Below are 10,116 nucleotides of genomic sequence, written 5' to 3'. Positions count from 1 at the left end.
TTATGAAAGGTTGGCTTGACCTCTTTTTTTTTATTTAGAAAGTGAAAGTCCTTTCCGGTGTGACAGTATGAGTAGATGGTGTTGTTCTCTTACCGGGTTCATAATCGGTGCTATTTAATCTGCAGTTAAGGGAATATTGCAAGTTCTTTGAGAAAGAGTTATGCTCAAGAATCTCTTTGAGGGAGGTTTAGCCTAGCCTTCAGGTCCTATAAAAAATGGAGCTTACCAATTTATGGAATTAACAAATAGATGTCCTACGAAGGATGTATGGAATAGAATGAAGGGTTAGGGTTCTTCCTGGAAGAAGGACAAACCTTGCCCCTACTGGTCCTTATCTTATCAAGCCACACATGGAGACATTTCAATTAGGTAAATTGGTTTGGGAAGACAGGGGAAAAATATCCATCATTTAGGTTTTCAGAGTAGCTAAAGTTAATATAGAATAGGTCATCACATCCTAGGGATGAAGAATGAGCAGCTTTAAAAAGGAAATGGCAATAAGGAAGGAGAGTAGTAACATCGTACTTTCTATCCTAAGTAGTAGTAAGCTAGGCACTGGTCTTTCTATCTTCTAGCTGTAGTAACGTCGTATTATCCATCGAAGAAGGAATTTTTGAGCTTTTGAAATAATAATTGTGGCACTCTCTTTCTTCCATAGAGAGGGAACTTATTCTTAGACTTTTGGAGCTTTGGCTTTGATTTGGACCTGTACTAGTCCGAGAAGTGAGAAAACTAGGTTCTACTCTTATAAAAGGTCGGCTTGATCTCTTTTTTTTTATTGAGAAAGTGAAAGTCCTTGCCAGTTTGATAATATGAGTAGACGGTGCTCTTCTTTTACTAGGTTCATAATTGGTGCTATTGAATCTGCAGTTAAGGGAATATCGCCAGCTCTTTGAAAAAGAGTTCTGCTCAGGAATCTCTTTGAGGGAGGTTTAGCCTAGCCTTTAGGTCCCATAAAAATTGAGCTTAGTAATTTGTGGAATTGACAAATAGATGTCCTACTAAGGTTGTATGGAATAGAATGAAGGGTTAGGGTTCTTGTTGGAAGAAGGACAAATGTGGCCCCTAGTGGTCCTTATCTTATCACGCCACACATGGAGACATCTAAATTAGGTAAATTGGTTTAGGAAGATGGGGGAAAAACATCCATCATTTAGGTTTTAGAGTAGCTAAACTTAATATAGAATAGGTCATCACATACTAGGGATGAAGAATGAGCAACTTTAAAAAGAAATGGTAATACGGAAGGAGAGTAGTAGCGTCGTATTTTCCATCTGAAGCAGTAGCAAGCCAGGCAGTGGTCTTTCTATCTTCTAGCTGTAGTAACGTCATATTATCCATCCGAAGAAGCAATTTTTGAGCTTTTGAAATAATAGTTGTGGCACTCTCTTTCTTTCATAGAGAGGGAACTTATTCTTAGACTTTTAGAGATTTGGCTTTGATTTGGACCTATACTAGTCCGAGAAGTGAGAAAACCATGTTCTACTTTTATGAAAGGTTGGCTTGCCCTCTTTTTTTTATTAAAAAGTGAAAGTCCATGCCGGTGTGACAGGATGAGTAGATGGTGTTGTTCTCTTACCTGGTTCATAATCGGTGCTATTGAATCAGCAGTTAAGGGAATATTGCCAATTCTTTGAAAAAAAGTTATGCTTAGGAATCTCTTTGAGGGAGGTTTAGCCTATCCTTCAGGTCCTATAAAAAATGGAGCTTACCAATTTATGGAATTAACAAATAGATGTCCTACCAAGGATGTATGGAATAGAATGAAGGGTTAGGGTTCTTGCTGGAAGAAGGACAAACCTTGCCCCTACTGGTCCTTATCTTATCATGCCACATATGGAGACATTTCAATTAGGTAAATTGGTTTGGGAAGACAGGGGAAAAACATCCATCATTTAGGTTTTCAAAGTAGCTAAAGTTAATATAGAATAGGTCATCACATCCTACGAATGAAGAATGGCAGCTTTAAAAAAGAAATGGCAATAAGGAAGGAGAGTAGTAACATCATACTTTCCATCCTAAGTAGTAGTAAGCCAGGCACTGGTCTTTCTATCTTCTAGCTGTAGTAACGTCGTATTATCCATCGAAGAAGGAATTTTTGAGCTTTTGAAATAATAGGTGTGGCACTCTCTTTCTTCCATAGAGAGGGAACTTATTCTTAGACTTTTGGAGCTTTGGCTTTGATTTGGACCTGTACTAGTCCGAGAAGTGAGAAAACTAGGTTCTACTCTTATGAAAGGTCGGCTTGATCTCTTCTTTTTTATTGAGAAAGTGAAAGTCCTTGCCAGTGTGATAGTATGAGTAGACCGTGCTCTTCTCTTACTAGGTTCATAATCGGTGCTATTGAATCTGCAGTTAAGGGAATATCGCCAGCTCTTTGAAAAAGAGTTCTGCTCAGAAATCTCTTTGAGGGAGGGTTAGCCTAGCCTTTAGGTCCCATAAAAATTGAGCTTACTAATTTGTGGAATTGACAAATAGATATCCTACTAAGGTTGTATGGAATAGAATGAAGGGTTAGGGTTCTTGTTGGAAGAAGGACAAATGTGGCCCCTAGTGGTCCTTATCTTATCACGCCACACATGGAGACATCTAAATTAGGAAAATTGGTTTGGGAAGATGGGGGAAAACATCCATCATTTAGGTTTTAGAGTAGCTAAAGTTAATATAGAATAGGTCATCACATACTAGGGATGAAGAATGAGCAGCTTTAAAAAAGAAATGGCAATAAGGAAGGAGAGTAGTAGCGTCGTATTTTCCATCTGAAGCAGTAGCAAGCCAGGCACTGGTCTTTCTATCTTCTAGCTGTAGTAATATCGTATTATCCATCCGAAGAAGGTTTTTTTGATCTTTTTAAATAATAGTTGTGGCACTCTCTTTTTTCCCTATAGAAGGAAATTATTCTTATACTTTTGGAGCTTTAGCTTTGATTTGGACCTGTACTAGTCCAAGAAGTGAGAGAACCTGGTTGGAAAATGCTGGTTTGAGAGGACCTAGAAAAATATTAGGAAGAAGGAGGCTAGTTTGCTAGGTTGTAGATCTTCTCCCTTATTCTTTATAGAGGAATCCTTTAAATTCAAATAAGATCTTTCTCCGCTCCATCAAAAGCCTAATTGAGACAAATTAGCTCTTACTATTCTCCGGTCTTTGCTCTTGAAGATCAGCTCTTGGGAACGTCTATCTCTTTCTTCAAAGCCTCATTTGAAGCCTATCAGTGTTACATAAAGTATACTACCCGCAACTTGATCTTATTTGATTGGATATATATTAGTCAACAATCCAAGTTCCAGCTGGTTCTCAAACTTCAGAGTGGCCTTACTTCCTTTTTAAAGTAAATATATGGACATAAAAAGAATGAAATTGATAGATTAGAGGTATATTAATGTGCAGCTGATTCTATACCAGCCGATTCTATTGTTCAACTACTTCAAAAAAATAGACTATTATGTCTATGTAAGGAGACCGACTTCCTCTTTTTCAATCACCTCCTACCTTAAGGTAGGCCCACTACTAAATACCCTTAATCAAAAGTTCAAGGAAATTATATAACCCCATAGTATGAAGAGCTGCTCGAGGGATCGCACCCCTTAGCCTAAGGTATACATTCTGATCTAGAGGCATACCTAATTAACGATAAGAGCAAAGATCTCCTCTTTCCATTGGACCCTCTACCTCTACTTCCCTTCCTCTCATAAATAGCCTTCCAACAAGGAGAAATAGATAAAGAAAAAATTCTCAAAATACCACAAATGGATTGAATAAGCATTCCTTAGAGAGGGAATATCGGATGAGACACTATTTGGCCTTCTTTCTAGAGTTCTATATACTATCGCCTTTAGCTTATAGCTAGCGAACAAGTTATCCCCTATCAAAATATATAGTTGAGGGCAAACCGAGGGTTTACCCGCAGCTTTTGTCCATGAATCCTCTTACTCTTAGTTATGGGACTAGTGCGAATTGTCTCTTGTGCTACGGTCTAATATATGTGTCAAAGAACGGATTCTCTTACAGCGGATACGGGGCATTCCCCTGAGCCTATTCATCCAATTTCTAGCAAGTCTTGTCTATCTCTTTCACTTAAAACACAGCCTATGATGAGTCTCAATTCCTTTTTTTGAAACTGAAGTAGGCTCCCCCTTGTTTGGCAATAAGGCTGATCAATAGATTGACTAAGAGGCCGAAGAGTCTTACTACAGGGGTTACCACTCTTGTATGACTGATTTGGGTTCCAGAGTTGTTATAAGGGTAGGAAGGCGAGAGGAGGAAGCTACTACTACCGGGTGAGATGTTAGTGGAAAAGAATAGAGTTCAGAGGATAGTTCATAAGCTATCACTACTACGTAATGTACTTCTACTTCTACTTGAAATCAATTCTTTTTCATGACTCTCTTTCTCATTCTCTTTCCACTACTAGTTAGAAATAGACTAGAGCATTCCCTGAAATAGGCCATAGAGAGGTATTCAACAAGCGCCACTCAACTGTGCTAACTAATCCCTCCATAGAAGTTCAAGGAAGTAAGCCTACATGCTACTGGAAATATATGGTCTTTCTCCTTTCTATTTCTTACGGGCTATTGATTTTGGGTTGACAATTTGCTTGCTTACTTTCACGCTTTCTTCAGTGAGTTACTTAAGTTTTAAGGTAAAGGGAATTCCTAGCATAGATTGCCATTCTAACCTGTCTTTGCTGGTAAATAGATACTCTTAATTAGTTACCTGAATTAAAGAGAACTCTTTCATAAGTTGACTTTGCCTGGGAGTCATCTTTCCTTTCACTCACTAGTTGAGTACTTCCTCTTGTCAGATATAAACTTTTCAAAGGGTGCTTCGCTTCCACCTCTCCTTATTCAATACTGCTTTCTATCCTTACAAGTATCATCTCTTACCGCTCTTATGAATCAATCAGTCAACTATAGGAAACTGGCCAATTGATGTAAACTAGTATCGGTACAACCACAAATCTCTTGTTTTCTTTCTTTACAGATGGCCTTACTTAAATAGTAGTTCCTTTTTCTAGCTAGGCAATTAGTGTGCTAGAGTTCCATTCTTTCAATCTCCACAAGCGCCAGGGAAGCGCTCTTCGGGATGAGGTCCAATTCATCTCATAGGCTTATTATAGAAAGGAAATCTTTAATCAATCATAATGTACATTATAAGGTGGTCTATCACCTCAATTTCTCTAGAAGAGATTGGTATTTGTAGAGTCGCATTCAACTCCATCTTTTTTCCCTTTGGCTGGTAATCACATCGGCTATAAGGTGGTTTATTACCTCGGTTGGGGAAAAAAGCATTTTTGTTGTCGGAAAATCCCTCTCCACTTTATTAAACTCTTCTCTTAGGCAAGACCTCACTCAATTCATTTTTAAACTTTCACAAAGCTCTCCTTTCCTTAGAGTAAGTTGGTTTTGAATAAAAGAAAGTTTTATCCTGAATTTTATTGGGGACAGGTATGGGATGTGGGTCGGTCGATACGATGAATGGGAAATCCTAAAATGTTTCTTCATTTAATTCCCTCATGGAAGAATAATTAGCTGATGTTGAAGGATTGTTTATCATTGTATCCACCACATAGTTTACATACTAAGATAGGATGACTCCAGCGCCTATAGTCAGAAGCCTTTATAGAAAGTGCTAGCTCTATTTATCCAATTGGGATTAGAGAAAGAGTGGAATGGAAGAAAGAAAGTTTTCCTTTTATTCTTCTTCTTCTCCTACTCCTCCCGACATGAAGGAATACCCGATAATCCTTCGAGGGATGGTATGTCCTTTCCATTCTGGTATGGGGAACGTGGATCAGAGAAAGTATTCCTATAGTGCCATGTGTTAATTCGGCAATTTACATCTAGTGGAGACCTTTGTCATCTCAAAGACTAAGTAGATCTTCCCTTGTATGCAGATCTTAAAGTTGTGGATCTTTTAATGGTCGGTAGCTACTTTCTTCTCTCCTTATTAGTGCCAACTCTATTAGGTATAGGGAGGGAGTCTTCTACAATGGCATAACTGGTCAATGACCTTATTTTGGAAGAAGTAAAGATACCTTTACTAGGGGAACCCTTCCTTGCATTCTTTTATTGTATTTGCTTCAATCGCTCTTGAATCAGGGGATCAAAGATTAGAAGACTTTCCTTTGCCCTTACTCTATTAAGAAGGAAATTTCCTAGTCTTCACTCTTTTCTTCTAACTCATTTATGCTTTTGGTATTGACTAAAAATGACATCCATCTCCTCATCTATTGAACTCTTAGCTTACACAATGATCGGATCGGAAGAACTCTCTTTCATAGTTTGTTAATTTTCTTCTTGTTGCATCTTATCGATATGATAGGTTGATTTACCTTACTAGTCATATGCGCTAAAGGTCTACTGTCTGGATTATACTTTTAAACAAATAAGCAAATTGCGCTCAAGTGGTAGTTAAAGAAATATCTAATCATCATTTTCCCTGTCTGGTGTGGTCTTCCGTTGTCCCTTTCTACTTCACGCAATAGCACGCTTGAAAAAAAGAGGTCTTCGTTGGTAGTAGCCTCCTGAATTTGTCGAATAACTTCTTTCCAACAAAGCTTACCAATCCTACACTACTTTCCTCTATGTGTTGTGGAGTTATTTCCAAACAGCCTCAGATCTGAGTGGGGACCTTATTTGATATGCTTTTTTCATTTCAAATTAAAATAATCACTCATGTAGCTTATTACGCTCGATCTATATCCTACCTAACTCGATTAAGCTTTTCTTCTTACACACAAAAGGTTTTTACTCTCGTTTTACGAGTTTTCCATATCATTTAGTTACATTAGGGTTTTATACAACTCTACTTTGGTGATTAAGTTCCACTTTTGTTGGTGTGAAATAAGCAGATTCTGGGATAGGAGGTCTTGTTTGTATGGAACCTACCCTTTTGGAGTGAAGGATTGTCATCCTATAGTCGAGTGGTTTTAATTTGGTTTAGAGTCGAGTGATGAAGTTCATGATTCTGTCTTTAGTGAGAAGCAAGTAAACTATATAGCCCTAAACTAAAGAAGCAGGTCAAATTCATTTAGCTTGAGGGATAAACTACGTGGCTAACCTGCCAGTCCCTCAAATATCATAGTTTATCCTTAAGAGCAGGAGGTTCCTTGTGTGAAACTTAGATATTGAAGCACGTATATCAATCACCCTTCCTGTGTGAATTGAACGAACTTAAAAGTACAACTAGCTTAAGCTAGTTTTCCACCAATTTTATATTGTTCAGCCATGTTGAACACATTGTTTTAGATTTTAGGTTCCGATAGAAGATAATACTGAGGTTATACACCAAGTACACACGTGATTCTGCTCTTAAAAAGTACATGTGCAATTCAGCTCTGGAAAAAAACTCCCTGAGTTCCAGAGAGAGAGATGAAGTTTATAGTCAACCTCTACCTCTCAGATAACTTTCTTTTCCAACATTTCTATGTGGAGATAGATATAATATTAATATGATTGATAGTTTCAGTTTACTATTTGAAGTTTTCCAAAGTGTCAAATTGGTTTTAGACTTGTTTCGTACTGAATTTATGGATTTGACTACTTCTAACACTGATTTTTTTTTGTAAATTCAACTTGACTTATACTTGGAATAGAGAAAAAGGGTATCCAATTGAAATCCATGCACTTTTTTCTATTTTTCGCTTAAATGTGCTCGGTAGATGCTCAAACCAGAGTGTGATGGCAAGAATTGATCGAGCGAAGAATCACAGTTCTCTGCTATCACATTCATAAAGACTACTGGCCTAATTTCACTTTATTAAATAAACTATACCCTTACAAAATTTATTAGAACTCCTACACAGTTGTTCAATTTTAATGTAATTCTCAACTCTATCCCTGACTGGGTCTTTGATTTTAGGCCCTTTTGAAGAGGATATCTTTTTGGTTAAAATCAGCCCGGCTCGCATGAACTTCTGGTCTTTCTTAGTTGATAACTTTTTTATTGCAATTTGAAGTTCTCTTGTTACTCCTGCATCAGCAACAATGGCTATAGATTTTATTGAGGAGCGCTGGGAAGAATGGATCAAGAAGATGCCCGTGAAGATCACTTAATCAGCTCTGGAAAGACATGAGTAGAGAATTATCATCGAATTTGACCCAAAAAACATAGGGCGGAGTTACCTTATTGGTGATTCATGGTCGGGTTAGTGTTTAAGGAAGAAAACCTTACTGTAGGTTATTTTTTATTTAAATAGTGCCAAATTCCAAAATAAAAGTAAAGGGATGCTTGTATGCAGATTAGATTTGCTAACTCAATTGATCCTACTATATCTATACCAGGGTTCCCATTTAAGAAAGCTTGTTAGCTTTGTATTGGCTCCCATCTTATTTAACGGGGCCCTAGTAGAATGCTGATCAAAATTGTTTGCAATTTTGAGTCTTTCCAATATAGAATTATTCTTTATGTTAAATAGCCCAAAAAGTTGAAACCTCTTATTCCATTCCTTAGAAAAACTACAACTAGTCGGGAATTGCGTAAGAGAAGAGACGCCTTAGGTAACAATAGTGCAAAAGCAGGCAACAGAGATCCATAAAGGTAATCGGATGCCTGGGGCATAGGACAAGGAGCGTCTGGAGTCTCTTAAGAAAGGAAAAAGGCTAATTAATATCATGTTTACACCGATCGTATTTCAAAAAGTCCTTCGCCCCTTATCTTCTCGTCTATCTTCTTTATCTTCAAATCGGATCGCCTGAATTCTTTCAAGGCCTACTTGAAAGGCTTTCTTTCTTAAAAGAAGGCTTCTTGATTAAGAGTCCTTTAAATAGCTAATCTCCTTCAGATAGTAAGATTCGCTTACATTCATACATCTAAGAGCTTGTGACTATCCGATAATAGTCACTTTGCTTTCCTTTTAGACTAAAAATGGAAAACGGAAAAATTGAGCATAAAAACAATATAAAGAATGAGCTATTATGTGAAAACAATGGAAATTCAATAATAAGAGTCTGATCTTCTTGCTTAAGAATATGTGATTCCTCAAGAGTGAAGTTGTTGGGGGGAGAGAAGTTGAGGAAGCTAGTTTAATTGAGGAAGCCATTTTCATTAATGTATACTAGCCGGTCTACAAAAGTATGATGCATTACGCTTATCCTTTTTTGAGTCCACTCTCCCTTAAAAATGGAGATGCTTTCAAGAAGATTTCAAAATTACATAGGTGAAGGTAGAGATCGCTGGTGTCCTAGTTGGGATGAAGTACTTGTCGTCCCCAAACCAAAAGGGATGAGGGAAAAAGGCTCGAGAAAGTGTCCTTGGAAGGGGGAATATCTGAAAAAGTGTAAGCGGAGAGCTCATCCCTCTCATTCTTACAAAAGACATAAGGGGGAATACATGATGAAAGGAAAGAGGGGAAATATCCTTTTTTTGTCTTCTCTCTACAGAGGAAGGAAAGCACTGCCAAGACAGCAAGAAAGCATAAACTGCATGAGGTATGACTAAGGCACTTATGTGCCCTTCAAGATATTACAGGGGGTATCAGTACCAGGGGGCGTGAGAAGAAGAAACTCCAGTAAATAAAAGAAAGACAACAGGAGTCCTCTTAATAGCTGAGGGCCTTCTTCCCTATATATGCTTATGGTAGGGGAAAAGCTTGATTCTCATAGATTAGACAATACACATGTGTAAATAAGAAAATCAAACTATTTTCTTATTGATACTATATATTTATCCTTTCCCCTATAGATCCACCTTTCTTCAAAATAAAGATATAGCAATTTAAAAAAAGTTAAATCAAATCGGAATAGGATAAAGAACACATGAAGTATCATAGAGAAAGAGGATTCTAAAAGCTAAAAGCCTAGAAAACTAGATTATGAGACTCGAAGGTAACAGTAAGATCTCTATCTCCAGAGAAGGAGTGAGGGTTTTCTAAAAGTCTCCTGTCATTACTTATGGATAAAGCTCTTAAGCTTAAGATTTTATGAATTGAAAGATCTTCCCATTCTAAATAAGAATGAGAGTCTTCCAACTAGATGTTCTCATTGGCTGGATTTGAGAGACAGAGTGTGTGATATAGTTGGTCTTGTAACTATTTCAACTTCCTTGTATCTAAAAGTGATGACAGGATGTTAGATCTAGTAAGGAGACTTTTTGGATAATTTACTTCCATGAATAGAC

Source organism: Solanum dulcamara, chromosome 3 (genome assembly GCF_947179165.1).
Source record: "Solanum dulcamara chromosome 3, daSolDulc1.2, whole genome shotgun sequence".
Lineage (NCBI taxonomy): Eukaryota > Viridiplantae > Streptophyta > Magnoliopsida > Solanales > Solanaceae > Solanum > Solanum dulcamara.
Note: the sequence above shows the minus strand (reverse complement) of the source record.